The sequence below is a fragment of the Silene latifolia genome, chromosome 2 (assembly GCF_048544455.1).
Source record: "Silene latifolia isolate original U9 population chromosome 2, ASM4854445v1, whole genome shotgun sequence".
Lineage (NCBI taxonomy): Eukaryota > Viridiplantae > Streptophyta > Magnoliopsida > Caryophyllales > Caryophyllaceae > Silene > Silene latifolia.
The window spans coordinates 77206975-77221433 of NC_133527.1; the positions used below are offsets into that span (position 1 = coordinate 77206975).

Here is a 14459-nt window from a genome sequence, read left to right on the forward strand (position 1 = left end):
CGTAGTTCAGGTGGTTGACCGCGGTGGCAGGTCTAGTTGTGGGCTTGGCTGTGTTGAGGCTGGTGAAGAAGGAATGAGGCGTTTCGTTGTTAATGGCGGGTTTCAGCGGGTGTTGTTGAGGCTGTGTCGAGAGGTAGAAGGGAGTAGAAGAAGGGTGTCGTGATTGGATGGCTAAGGGCTGGTGGCAGGCATAGTGGGTTACGATGGCTGTCACGGCCTGGTGTGGTTTGTGTGGGTGTTGGTTCATGGAGGTAGCACGGGTAGAATATGGTAATTGGGCATGATTATAATTATTGTTATTTTCATTACATTGCTTGGTGACGGGTTTTGACTCGGGTGTGTTGGTTTTGGGTCATGTGGGATTATTTTGGAGTCGGATTTAATTTATTTGTTCATTGAGTCGGGAATTTAATCAAGTTTAGTTAAGATAAGTCGGGATAATTAGTTAATGAGTTATTAACCCGAATTTAATTAATTAATTAGTTTATATAATGAATTATTATTAGAATGTAATTATTGTTTATTATTATTATTTATTTAATTAGGTATCGACCTTGTGAGACGGTAATATTACTACTACTTGATTCGTGTGCTTGCTATTCGGATTTTTGAAGGAAGGTTTTGGCATTATTATTTCGCTTGCTTGACTCGGAATTTGCTATTGAGGTAGGATAGCTACTCAATCACTTTAATGTTTACTTGAATGGTATTATCCAATTTTATTGGTTGAATTATTTGGAATTGTGATGGATGATATATGATTGTTGGTTGGTTGCATTGAGATATATTGTTTAATGACTACCTCAGCTCGTGACTGAGATGATTTGATTATTGACTACCTCAGCTCGTGACTGAGACGATTATATTGTTTATTGGATTCCTCAGTTTCGTGTCTGAGATGGTAAGAAATTGTGTTGCTCAATTGTTTGCATTTTCATATCATGAGCACTTGCATTGGATACCTCAGAACAGGTTCTGCAGGACTTGTTTCTGGGATGATGAGACTACCTCAACTTTGGTTAGCATGATGAGACTACCTCAACTTCGGTTGGGATGATGAGACTGATGTGACCATAATTGGCGCATATTTAGCCCCCGAATTAGCCTTGTTTCCATGCTTTTTAGTGCTTATTTGGGTCATTTCTTATCTTTAGTTCTTTGTTTTGCATATTCTTTGAGATTTTGATCCCTTGGTAGGAAAGGAGTAAGAATCTTGCATTTTCATGGCAAAACGAGACTAAATTGATCGAATTCAATGACCAAGCATCAAGGAGAGACAAGATTAGAAGGCCTTTGTACATATCATAGTAGAAGAGCAATGTTGAGGAAAGATCCTTGAGTCCCCAAGGAAATCCCCAAGGAATTTATGAAGAAAAGGGAAGAAAAGAAGAAGTTACTATCTTTGATCGACAATTCGAGCGGATTGTCAACAATCCGCCCGTCCGGCCTCTGCACAATCCGAGCGTCCCCACGCCGAGAATCCGCTCGGATTCCCCTCAACAATCCGTCCGGATTCCTCGAATCCGCTCGGATTCCACCGCCCAAATCCGGCCGTCCCGACCTTATTCCGTCCGGATTTCTTCACAAAGACGGATTGTCTTCTTCAAGCTACGAAAAGAGAAGCCCTTCTCTCAGAAAATACCGGGTCCTCCTTGCTCAACTTAAAAAGTGTAATTACTAGTTTAGCCCTTAGTTAACCCTAATGCATCCTACCTTATTTTCACTATAAATACCCCATTAGGCTAATTAGAGGAGCATGTTCTTCTTATCAATAATTAGTGTAGTTAATATCAATCAAACCTCTCTTCAATATTGTAATCAAGTATTAATCAAGTTTTAATCCAAGTTTTTGTTCTTTAATCTCTCTTTTGTTCATCCTTTATTTTGGGTAATTGAAGATTATTTGGGTTATTATTGGGAGATTGACAACCTCTCAATCTAGCATTCAAGTACTTCTATTATTCTTGCTTTATTATTGGAATCATTAGTAGGTATAATCTCTTAATCCCTTTTTAATTATTGTTAATTACTTTCATTTATTCATCATGTTTCATATTGTTGGTATGATTGACAACCTTGCTAGCATGATCAACATGATAATGAGTGAGTAGTCTTTTAGCTAGGGTTAATGGGTGATTAGGGGAAACCAAAATGGGGAATGATTCATGCTTAAATTAATATACTTTCATGTTTTATTTGCTTGCTTGTTTTGATCTCAACTCATGCACATGTTATATTTGATGAAATGCTAAGCCTATGAATCCTTGCATTTACTATCATCTTCTATCTTTTCAATGAGACTTGTAAGATATAACCCAACTCGAGTCTCATTAGACCATGCATGTTGTTGAGTAGGGAAGATTAAGTCGACTTGTAGGTGTTGTACAATCTAATCGATTCGGCTCCGGGACCCAAACTTTCCTAGGATTGTAAGATATAACCCAACTCAATCCATCACAACAATAATTGCTTGCTTATAATTTGAGAACATGTTTGTATGATCATATCCCATGATTCCCCTATGATCCCATGACACCCTAGTGCCTTTCATCAATTGTTTACACCTCTTTAATTTATCTTGCTTGTTTATTTTCATTGTTATTCTAGTTTAGTAACCTTCTACATCAACCCAATTTGTGACACCCCTTAGACACCACTAGTTACAATAGAAATTTCATTTCAACTCCCGTCCCTTGGGATCCGACCTTTACTTGCCTCTTTACTAATTGTAGAGTTGCTTGTTAAGCTATAAATTGTGTTTTGATTCGACCGTGACCAACGACCACATCTTAATTTGTGAACAATTAGCGGGATCGCATCAAAAATGGCGCCGTTGCCGGGGACGGTGTTTGTTTGACTTAGATTTCCTTTTTGTTATTAGTTGTGTCTTTCTTCGCCTTGAGGAAGTAAAACTCCTCAAGGTTTGTTCTAATTGTTTTTGAGTTGTTTGATATTTTGCATGTCTAGAAGGTTACAAGATGATTTGTTACCTTTTGACCGTGAAATCGAAAGAACCTTGACGAACAGTAGGAGACTTGTTAGGAGGAATTTGAGAGGTGTTAGTGAAGTTGTTCAACCCACTAGTGAGTTTGTCAATCCTTTCGCAATAGAAGGAGAAGAAAACCCATTACACAATACCCCACAAAATCCACCTACAATGCCAAAATTCTCGTCGCACTCCGTACCCACCGAGGAGAATCTACCAAATAGTACTCCTACACCGCAACATCTCACCGGAAATTTTATTGCCAAGTCCGCCTTCATCCAACTAGTTGAGAGGAGCCAATTCGGGGGGATGCCTAGTGAGGATCCTCATTCTCATATGGAAACCTTTTGCGACTATTGTGATGCTATCTCTCAAACGGGCGTGACTCAAGACCAAATTAGGTGGGTCTTATTTCCTTTTTCCTTAATCGGCACCGCAAAGCAATGGTTGAAGGGCCTTGATAAGGCCACCCTTGGAATAGATTCTTGGAAGAAGTTAGCTCTAGCTTTCTACAAAAAATTCTACCCACCGGAAAAGACAAACATGCTAAGAGCTCAAATTACGGGTTTTAAGCAAAGGGATGAAGAGTCTTTGTATGAAGCTTGGGAGCGGTTTAAAGGTATTTGTCGCTCATGTCCTCACCATGGACATAGCGAATGGGTTTTGGTACAACAATTTTGGAATGGTATATATGAAGATTCTAGGAACATTCTCAATATGGGATCAAATGGAATGTTCACCGAAGTTGATGACAATCAAACATGGAACAAGATTGAGGAAATGGTGGTCCATAACTCACAATATAGTAGACCTCGCAAGGCTACTAGAGGAGGAAGGCATGAAGTGGACTCCGTTACTCAATTGGGTGCTCAACTTAGTGCTCACATTGACATAATCAACTTGAAGTTTGAACAAGCTATGGCTAGACTTGAGGAAAACTCAAAATCATCGAAGCATCATGTTAATGCCATGACGGCATCCTCATCAATCCCAAGTGGGATATGTGAGAATTGGGGAACTTTGGGACATGACCAAAATGAATGTAGGGGAACAAATGAACAAGTGAATGCTTTCCAAGCATACAAGAGTAGTACCCCTTATTCCAACTTTTACAATGAAAACACCAAATTCCATCCAAATCTCTCATACAAAAGCCAAAATGTTCAAAACCCTCAAACAACATACACTCCACCACCCATGAGAAACCAAAATCAAAGACCCTTTTACAATCAAAACCAAGGTTACCAAAATCAAAATCCATACAATCACCAAAATGACCAAGGCTTTGATGTCCAAAAAGCGGTCCTCCAAATGCAAAAGAACCAACAAGAATTTTTCACCCAAATGCAAAAAGATAGCCAAGCAAAGGAAACCACCATCAACAACATTCTAGCTCATACCAAGATGTTGGAAACACAATTGACTCAACTAGCATCTTCAAGCTCACAAAGACAAAAGGGGCAATTACCACCTCAAAGTAATCCCCCTAGACATGAAACGGTTAGTGCCATTCACTTGAGAAGTGGTACAAGGTATGAAGCACCGAAGAAGCAAGTTGAGGATGAAGTTGTGGAAGCTAGTGAAAAGGAAGAAATTGTGCAAAACTCCAAAGATGGAGAATCATCAAAAGAACAAAGTTCAAAGAAAAATGAAGACAAGGCCAAGGAGAAGGAACCCATTGTGATTAGACTTCCTTTTCCAAGTCGTCAAGCCAAGCCCAAATTTGATGATCAACTTGGAAAATTCATGGAAATTGTGAAGAATTTAGAAGTCTCAATTCCTTTCACGGAATTAATCAATCACGTTCCGGCCTATGCAAAGTACATGAAAGATATCCTCACAAAGAAGAAGTCAATCCGGAAACTTGAGACTATCGCCTTCACCAAGGTGAGTAGTGCAATACTTCAAGGGAGTTCACCTCCAAAGTTAAAGGATCCGGGAAACTTCTCAATACCGTGTACCATTGGCGACACGACGATCAACAAAGCCTTATGTGATCTAGGGGCTAGTGTGAGTGTCATGCCATACTCGGTAAGTAAAAGGTTGGGGATGGGAGAGCTTAAATGCACCAACATCACACTCCAAATGGCCGATAGATCGACGAAGACACCGTTAGGGATATGGGAAGATGTCCCCGTGCGAATTGGGAAGTTTTTCATCCCGGTGGACTTTGTCATTGTTGATATGGAGGAAGATTCCAACATTCCAATCATCCTAGGAAGACCCTTCCTACACACCGCCGGTGCGGTAATTGATGTGAAACATGGAGAGCTCACTCTAGAAGTGGGAGATGAAAGCATAACTTTTAATCTTGACAAAACCATGAGAGCTCCTCGTTTGCATGAGCCATGTTTCATGATTGATCATTATAGCCGAAAAGATGAAAGGAAGAAATCGGAACTCCAATGGAAGAAGAAAGTTGAAGATGCTCCATTCAAAGAGCAAGTAAATTGTGACAAGGAGAGCTTGCAAAGCTTATCAAAATCAACCAAGGAAGAAGAAGATGGCCTCATTGGCCAAGGGAAGAAATTGGGAGAGTTGTCTCCATCTAAGCAAGAGATTTTCAATGATCAACTCAATGAAGTTTGTGGTCTTTGGGACGACGAATTTGAAGGGATTTTTAATCCCTACATTGGACATGCCATCGATCATGATCAACAACAAGGGCCACGGTCTATTGAGGACCTCTACCATGATAATGAACAAGCTTTTGATTACTTCTTCAAGGTGTTGAGCAACATCAACAACACCTTGAACATGCCCCCTTGACATCTCATCAAGAATGAGAGTTTGGTGGAGTCCTCCCTAAACCACCACTTGTAAATATTTCTAACTCCCTAACTTACATTTCAATTCTTGTATTGCATTTTTGTCATCTTTGTATTTTTATTTACTTTGATCAAAATAATTGTCATGTAAGAGAGAAGTGAGGGAGGGACTAACAATTTCAATTGATGTGTAGTGCTTTACCTTAGTGTGGGGATGGCTATTTCCTAGGCTATCCATGCCTTAGTAGTGCCCCCACAATGAAGAACACAAGACTTGAAGGAAGAATGGAAGAATGATAAAGGAAATGCGCTGTGCACGGGTGGAACTGAATCCGTGTACACAGGGGAAGAATCCGAGCGGATTCCCAAGAATCCGCCCGTCTTATGCAATCCGAGCGTCCCGCGAAAAAGACGCCCGTCTTGAATCGAGCTGAATTTTGAAATTTTCTTGATCGTTAAAGAATCCGAGCGGATTTAAAAATCCGCCCGTCTTGAAGAATCCGTCCGTCCGGGAGAAAAGACGTCCGTCTTTGCAAATCGAGGAAAACAAGCAAATTTCTCTCTCGACCAAATCCGTCCGTCTTTACGAAAATCCGCCCGTCCGTGTTCAAAAATCCGAGCGGATTGTTAAGAATCCGCCCGTCTTTAGGCGAGTTTTTGCAAAGGTAGAAGAAGCAGAATCCGCACGGATTGGGCCTAATCCGCACGGATTGCCCCTGCAGTTTCGAAATTTTCGGCTTCTTTAAAACCCCTCCCACCTTCATTCATTCATTCATTCATTCATAAACACTACCCACAACATCAAAACCCTTATCCTCTCCATCATAAAAACAAAAACCCTCAACAACATTCAACAAAAACAAATCAAACCATCATTCAAACAATAAATTAATCACTCCTTCTTCAACAAAAATAAAAACCAAGCACAAAATCTTCAACCTTTGAGTCGATTTTTGATTTCATAAAGGCAAAGCCTTTCACCTTCAAATCGATTTGGGCATACTACAAATTGAAGATTTTTCATTCTTTTCTTGGTTAGTTCATCAATGGCAAGAACTAAGGGTGCAACAAAGGCAACAAAGGCACCAAAGGCTAAGGCACTCTCACAAAGGCAAAAGGCTCTTCAAACAAAGAAAGCTTTGGCTATGGTGGTAGCAACACCAAACTTGGAAGTACAACAACAACAACAACCTTCTATGGGAGCATCACCTTCTACTCCGTTAATTAATCAACTTTTGCATTATCCGGAGGTAACTTTTATTTCCGATACCCATAGAAATACATTTGTCAAGTTTGCTATGAAGTCATTACAATCCACCAAATTCATATGTGAAGATACCTTAGAAAAATTGGGTGTTCTTGAACAAACAAAAGCCTTTTTCAAAGCCATGGGGTTGAAGAAATTGTTTGAAACAAAGGAATTGACATACCCCTCCCTTGTCTTGGAATTTTTAAGTTCTTTGAAAGTCACCAAAGTTGAAGATAGGGAAAATCTCGAGTTTCGTCTAGCTAATGTTAGTAGACGCATTACCTTTAAGGAATTAGGTGAAATTTTGGGTCTTAGTGATGAATCGCGTTATCTTAAGCATTATGGAAAGTATGACCCCGAGCCTCTTTGGGAGGCAATCTCCGGGAAGAAATTTGAGGATTTTCATGCATGTCGTGCTCTTTTGGTCCATCATCCGGGCATAAGAGTATGGCACAAGGTTGAGGGAAATACCATAATTGCTAGGAAAGACACCAATCATTTCACAAGACTTGATTTTATTCTCCTTGAATCGGCTTTGAATATTGGAAGAATTCACACCAAGCCTTACAATTCTTTGAGGCTATTGGTTGATAGATGGCTCAATGTTGATAGTGGGAAGAAGGGCACGACCGTTATTGTCAATGGTGGCCTAGTCACGGTCCTAGCTAAGCACTTTGATCCTAATTTCAATAAGGATAAGAAGTACAAAGCAAAGGAAGGTGGCCATCTTATTGATATGCATACCATGATTCACAAGTTCAAGTGGGTTTCCCAAAACCCCCTTGACACTAAGTATGGATGGCTAACTAGTGAAGCTAGATCGTTCACCTTGCCCTCGAAGATTTGTCGCCTAAGCGTCCACCGGACCAATTATCTACTTCCCCTTTCCGAAGAAGCCGAGTATATCATTCAACAACAAAAGGGTGATCTTGAAACCCCCTCCTCTTCCATTGTCATACCACCTTACCCCTTTGAGTATGAAGAGTTCAAACCGGAAGGAATTGAAATTGGGAAAGACTATGTGACTCTTCTCATGCAAGCAATGCACAAGCAAGCCTATGAAGATCGGAAAAATGCTTATTTGGCTCAATATCCACCCCTCCTACATTTAGCTAGGCAAGGACTCCTTGATCCATCTTGTCTTTTGCCTAGTTGGGCGGATAGAGAAGTCTTATTTCCGGGTGCATCTAGGGTCGTTGTGGGAGACAATGAGGTTGTTGGACATGATGAAGAAGTTGATGATAATATTGAGGAAGATGCAAGTGAAGATGGAGAAAGAACTGGTGAAGATGATGATGAGCAAGATGAGGAAGAAAGTGAAGAAGCAAATGACAAGGAAAGTGGCAATGTGACCACTTCTCATGAGGGAAGTGGTGATGATGATAGCATGATGGAAGATTAGCAAGCCTTGGAGACTCCTACACTCCCATGGTTTGTCTATATCTCTTTGTATTTTATTTCATTTTGATCATTGTTGGAGAAGTCCTAGCAACATCAAAGGACTCACACCTCGGTACCATTGAGGTGTTCTTATTTTATTGTTCCCATTTGTAAAATCCAAAATGACAAATTAGTTTCATGCATAGCATAGTGTGTGCATGAACTATACCCATCCTTGGACATTAGCAATAGTGTCTCACTCGGTTTGGGGAAGTTAATGCATACGCAACGGGAGGTAATCTAAATTATCCTCTCCGTCATAACAAAAACCATGCATCATGTAGTGTAGCTTAGTATAGATTGCATTTAGTATAGAAATTAAATCATGCATCATCTTTGCATAATTTCCATCATTTTGGCCATTGAGGACAATGCCCATATTAGTGTGGGGATGGGAATTCTAACATTTAACTCTTATTCAAAAAACTCATAAAAATTGAAAAAATTGAAAACCCAAAAACAAGTTCATTTCCTTTGTATATATTGTCTTGTATATATTGTGTTTGTTTTATCCTTGTTCACATTGATTGACTACGCCACATCCGAGACATGAGGATATTGAAGACCGCATGGTATGATCTTTCCAATTTCCTTTTTCCTCTTTATGTTAATGGCTATGTGGCTTTATTTTGATTGATGCGGTATAACAATGTGAATTTAGGACTTTCATTTAGTTTATATGTCATATTAGTTGGTAGAATCATATGCATTAGGATGTTTATATGCTAGTTGCATCATGGCATGTAGTTGCATGTTAGAAAAATTTTGCGAAACCGTCTACTTGGGAAGCTTGACAAGTGTATATAGGCCCTAGTAGATGCCTTTTGTTCTTAAGACTTTGCTTGTTATAATGCTTGTAAAACACCCTAGGATGTGTCATGCTAGTATCCTTTGACCCATGGTTTAAGGCCGAGTCAAGAGTACCTTGTGGTGTGATAACTCCTTGGCTACCGTTTATTCCAAGGTGACACTACTACAAAAATAGACCTAATGCAACATTTCGTGTGCAACACTTACGGTTTGTGTTGCAATTTTCAGTTAATTAAGCAACGCTTAATTTATAAATGTTGCTTTTACTTACATAAGACAACACTTTAATATAAGTGTTGCAATGTATTACTCGAAGTGCAACGTTTTTATACAAATGTTGCATTTTGTCGCAACACTTGTGCAACACTTATATCACATAAGTTATAAACCCTTTATAAAAATTTCATTTTTTTGTTCAAATTACTCAAAACATTTTATTGAAAATTTTGTTTGTGCGCCACTTTTTATTTTTTGGAATCTCCCATCAATAATCAATATTATTATTCAATCTTTCAATTCCTTCCATCACGCGTCATTCAATTCATTTATTTGATACAGTAACAAAAACTCTTCGATATTCTTCGTCCTTTCTCATTCGACACTTCTACCGTCTCTTTGCTTCTCCTTTCTCATTCGATCTTCTTCGTTTCTCTTTCATGCATTCAATCCACTGTCTCTTAATCATTCAATCTCAAGTTTGATTCACCCAGAAAAGGCGAAGGCATATTGGGAACGAAGCAACCATCGTTCGCGACTTTACGACCTTAAATAAGATGAATCTAATTTAAAATAAATAAATAAATAAATAAATAAAAAGCAAATATGAAACACGGTCTACACGAGTCTTCTTATAACACTCTTACGACCTTTCATTCAACCAGTTATCATCACTCTCATTCACCCAATTACACCCAAAACCCTAAATCACCGCCAACCACTCACGCACCGACAACCACCATGTTATCGCCGGCAGACGCCGAACCCACAACCATCTCGCGCCACTGTAACGTTTACATTAACAAATCACAATCCTCATTCAGGTATTATTCATTATTTCGATTATTTTTAAATTTATCACAATTCATATGTTTTTTCGAGGATTTGTTTTCATTATCCACTGAATTTTGGTTGTGTATGCTGTTTGTGTTTTGGTATTCAATTGTTTTAAGCATTTTAGGGTACAATTAACCTATGGTTGAGATTTTTAATTAAATTTGGTTTCAATTTGAAGATAATTCGTTTCTACTGATGCTTTGGAGTAGTAGGGATAATTTCTTGAGTTAATTATATGACGAGGGAAGGATATGTTGAATTGAAGTTCAATTACGTACATTTTATTAATAGATCTGACTTAATGGCTCATTCCAATATTCCTGTCTTTAATTTTCTCTCTTATTTGTTAAGGAATCCATTTTCTTTCGAATCCAGAATTAGTTCAAGTATAATTTAGCATTTCTAGAATTTGAAATGAAATTCTCCATTCCCAAACGCACTATAAAGTGCATTGTTCTGTCATTTATACACACTGTAAAGTTGTAAAACGACCTTTTAATCGAACTTCATGTTCTATCCTTTTGTTAGGCTATTGCAATCTTGCATTCGGATTTTACAATCCTATGACTCTGGTGCTTTAATGGCATCAAGGAGTAATGTCAAATATTCTCGACTTGATGACGGTGAGGATGATGCAAGTTATAACTATATCGATGCTTTGATAATATAAGAGGAAAGGAATATGATCTAATGATCCAAAAATTCTTCTAGTCTGGTTTCTTTTGTCCCTTGGTTGCTTACCGTGTTATCGCCAACCTCTCACCGACAACCACCGTGTTATCGCTGGCAGACACCTCGTCACCGACGAACCACAACCATCTCAGCGCCACTCGTCAACGTTTGATTCACAATCCTCGATCGGTATGATTCTTTTTACAATTATTTGTAAAGTTATCGCAATACATATGTTTTTCGAGGATTTGTTTTTATTTTCCACTGAATTTCAGTTTCGTATGGTGTTTGCGTTTTGGGATTCTATTATTTTTTTCATGTTAGGTTACAATTAAGTATTAGGGTTAGCGATTTCAATTAATTTGATTTCAATTCGGAGATAATTCATTTTCTCGATGCTTTGAGTAGAAGAGATGATTTACGAGTTAATTATGCTAACAATGTTAGTGTTGGGAAGGATATGTTGAATTGAAGTGTTTATCCTGCATAAATTTATCTCTCTTTCATTAGCAGGTCTTTAATTACTGACGTTGGCCGACCTTTCTCTTCAATTTCTGGAATTTTCATCATCAATCAATCTGTTCAGTTGTTTGTCATGATCAGCCACATTGTGTTCCTTATATTAAGCTTCCAAGTCCCTTGCTAATGAGTAAAATGGAGATCTGAGTGTTCTCTGATTCTTAAGTCTCCACTTGTCTTCTCTTAATTTTTGTAAATTCTGATGCTATTTTTTTTAGTTCACTTGCTTTATCATTTGGAATCTAGTCTTGGCTCTTAATTCTAATAAAGTTACAGGTGTTCTCAGTACATGGCATAGTTTGAATGCAATATTGGTATTGGTAATCTGTTTTAATTTTCAGTAATCAAGTGGGTAATTCCTGGTTTGATGTATCAGTGTCGCGAGTATCCGACCCCTTCTTATTCCGCCTTATGCGAAAGCTTTCATAAATTGGAGTAATGTTTGTCGTTGAGGAGAGTAACGACGGAGTATTTGTTCCTTGGTTGATAACAATCTAATTGGACCCCAATCTCTCAAAAATGGTAATTTGTGTTTCTCTCTTGAATCAATCCACATTCTCATATGTTTAATCATGAATTTATAGGGTTAAATTGAATTGAATTATAATGTGTAAAATGTAAATAATAAAAAATGCAGGCATCGGAGAAGAAGCTAGCAAACCCAATGAGCGAAATCAAGGTACAGAAGCTGGTCCTCCTGTCTTTATGAGAACGACGGGCTTTGGCCTTACCTTTGGAACATCTCTGTTGGTGAATCTGGAGATCGTCTCACCAGAGCTGCCAAAGGTTTCTTTTTTCGTTTCATTCTTCATTTATAATCTTCTCATTTTTTCTACTTACCAGACCGTCTTTTTGTATCAGACCTTCTAAGTTAAGTATAATATTTTTGATTGATTGTTTGATTAAATTGGGTTGGGTTGGTTTGGTTTGGTTTGATATGATTTGTAGGTGTTGGAACAACTTAGTGGATAAACCCCTGTTTTCTCTACGGATATACTCTTTTAGTTTTTGTTCTATATATTACTCTCCGACTCTTTATTTTCTCATTTCCAGGGCATACTATTTGTAAGACCTGGGGAAATGATAAGGAACACCTATCATATCTCTAGTCTACACACCCAATTTCTATCTAGGATACACAATTTTGTTCCTAATCCTATGCTTAATATTGTCAATGTCTGTTTTAGCAACAAAACATGGCCGATCAACTTAGAGCTTTAGCCTGCACATATTCCGTTGATTCCAGATGAAGTACCAGCAGCAGGTAAGTATCATACCAGAATTTCTTCTACATTTTTGTTCCATTTCTTAGATCAGCGCAATTAGTCCCTTGATATCGAGAATAGGAACTGGCACCATTCTTCTACCAAATTGATGATTTTTCTTTGTATTCACACTCACGAAAAAGGTGATCATGTGTTTCTGATCCGTTTCCACAAATAACAGTAGTTGTCAATGCTACACCCTATCTCAAAGAGTTTTTCTTTGACATTGAGTGCAGCAGTTATATTGCTTGATCTGCAGAAAAATGACATCACACATTGTTGGATACCCACTTGGTTTAGTTTATATAAATTAGTTGAAGTAAAGTTCTCTTAGTTGCTAAATGATCTGCTTTTGGTCAAATCTGCACTTCTTTTATGTCTTAGCCCAACAAAATTTTAATCTCATAGTGGTTAAATAATTCGATTTTTGATTGTATGTGTTATTCTCATATGGTTATTTTTTGTGTATCAAATTTGGCAGGTCGGGAAAACAGGTGTTCAAGAGCATTAAAGTCGCTATTTGGAGTTTGGCCTAAGAAATTGTAGATGTGTAAAATCAATTCTAATTGTGCTGCTTGGATCATGAAAAAAATCTGTAGCTTTAGCGAATGCATCCGAGTAGAATATTCTTATTTTTTTAGCTTTAACTATTGATGTTGATTTGTAAGGTAGTTGTATGTCAAACATTGATTTTGTAATTAATTACGTATTATGACCAATGCAACACTTTTCAAAAGTGTTGCTTCAGATTAAAAAGTTGCATTAGAAGATAAAAAATGTTGCATTAGAAGATAAAAAATGTTGCCTTTGCAATTGAAAAAGCGTTGCATAAACATGACCAATGCAACACTTTTCAAAAGTGTTGCTTCAGATTAAAAAGTGTTGCATTAAGCGTTGCAATGACCTAATGCAACAAGACCTGATGTAGCACTTGATTAAGTGTTGCATAAACTCTATTGCAACATTTATATGACATTATGCAACAATAACAAAGTGTTGCTATAGAATCTAAATGTAGTAGTGTGACCCTTGAAACCATGCAACCATCATTCATCCATGTTCTACCATATTTTTGTCAACAAAAGGGAATGGGCACAAAAAGAAATCAATTTGAGTTCAATGAAATGAAAAGTGAAAGAAAGTTTGCAAAAAATGCATCAAATGAAAAGAGGAGCAAAAATAGACTCCTAAAGCTTCAAATACAAGGCACCCTCGTTACTAATTGGGGTGACTTTGAAAATGTTCAAAAGAAAATGCAAAAAGTTGTCAAGTGTTGAAAATGCCAAAAATCAAAAGAAATGGCAAAGAAAGTGTTCTCAAATGTTATATGCCACAAGAATTTGGGGGGAAAACAAAAGCAAACTCCCAAAATGAAACTCAAATATCTATCGATCCCTTTTCCATCTTATCCATTTTTGTGCATGGTAGAGAGGGGACGACCCTTCTTCTTGTCTAGGCAAGAGGGGGAATTCCGCGATCCTCCAGTGTTTCTAACACCATAGGGAGTTTACTCTTGACAAAAGCATTTAACGATTGAGGACAAAGGTACCCTAGCTTGACACAACTTGGAGGTGATTTATTGGTATCCTTCTAGGCTTAGTAGTTTGAACAAATTGCATCTATGAAGGATTGTGTACCCTTGAATTGCTTCCCTTGTAGATAATTTCCGCCACTTGATGAGGGAGTGGCTATTCTTT

General features: G+C 38.0%; 1 long non-coding RNA gene and 1 other non-coding gene across 2 annotated transcripts; one reads left to right on the plus strand and one right to left on the minus strand.

Annotated features, from left to right (window-relative positions):
- Positions 1-3529: 3529 nt before the first annotated feature.
- Positions 3530-3637, minus strand: LOC141644716 (small nucleolar RNA R71). Its single transcript, XR_012544326.1, has one exon. It is a non-coding gene; the product is annotated as a small nucleolar RNA R71 (small nucleolar RNA).
- A 7814-nt stretch (positions 3638-11451) lies between these two features.
- On the plus strand, positions 11452-13452 carry LOC141629846 (uncharacterized). Its single transcript, XR_012537369.1, has 4 exons — positions 11452-12019; positions 12135-12283; positions 12685-12761; positions 13244-13452. It is a non-coding gene; the product is annotated as an uncharacterized LOC141629846 (long non-coding RNA).
- Positions 13453-14459: the final 1007 nt, after the last annotated feature.